This window comes from Acyrthosiphon pisum, chromosome X, assembly GCF_005508785.2.
Source record: "Acyrthosiphon pisum isolate AL4f chromosome X, pea_aphid_22Mar2018_4r6ur, whole genome shotgun sequence".
NCBI lineage: Eukaryota > Metazoa > Arthropoda > Insecta > Hemiptera > Aphididae > Acyrthosiphon > Acyrthosiphon pisum.
The window spans coordinates 114,520,664-114,521,126 of record NC_042493.1 but is presented as its reverse complement, the minus strand read 5'-3'; positions in this window follow the sequence as shown (position 1 = coordinate 114,521,126).

Here is a 463-nt window from a genome sequence, read left to right as displayed (position 1 = left end):
GTTATGTTTGTTGGTTAAATAAAATTTTATTTATGTTATATAATTTAGGTATTGTAGGCAGAAGCACATATTATTAATATTTAAACAAAATTATTTTATATGTATTATTTATAACTTGTATATAATAAACTGAAAAAGTAAAAAACAACTGAAAATATTTTAAACTGTTGTATTTTATTTTTATATTTTTGTTTAAAAAACACCTATAATATGAAAATAATACTCATTCTTTACTAGAATATTACTCACTTAATTGAAAAAAATACTCACTATTCTCACATTTTTTAAGAAAAAAATTAGTAGCAACCCTGGTTTGGACACTCGCGCTAGAGCAGTACCTATCTTGTTGGATAAACTATAAATAACCGTGGTTCAGTGGCTGCATTTATTTATTGTATAATATAACTTTATAGTTTATACCTATAATAATTGAATGTACTTATATTCTAGATGTCAATGTAGT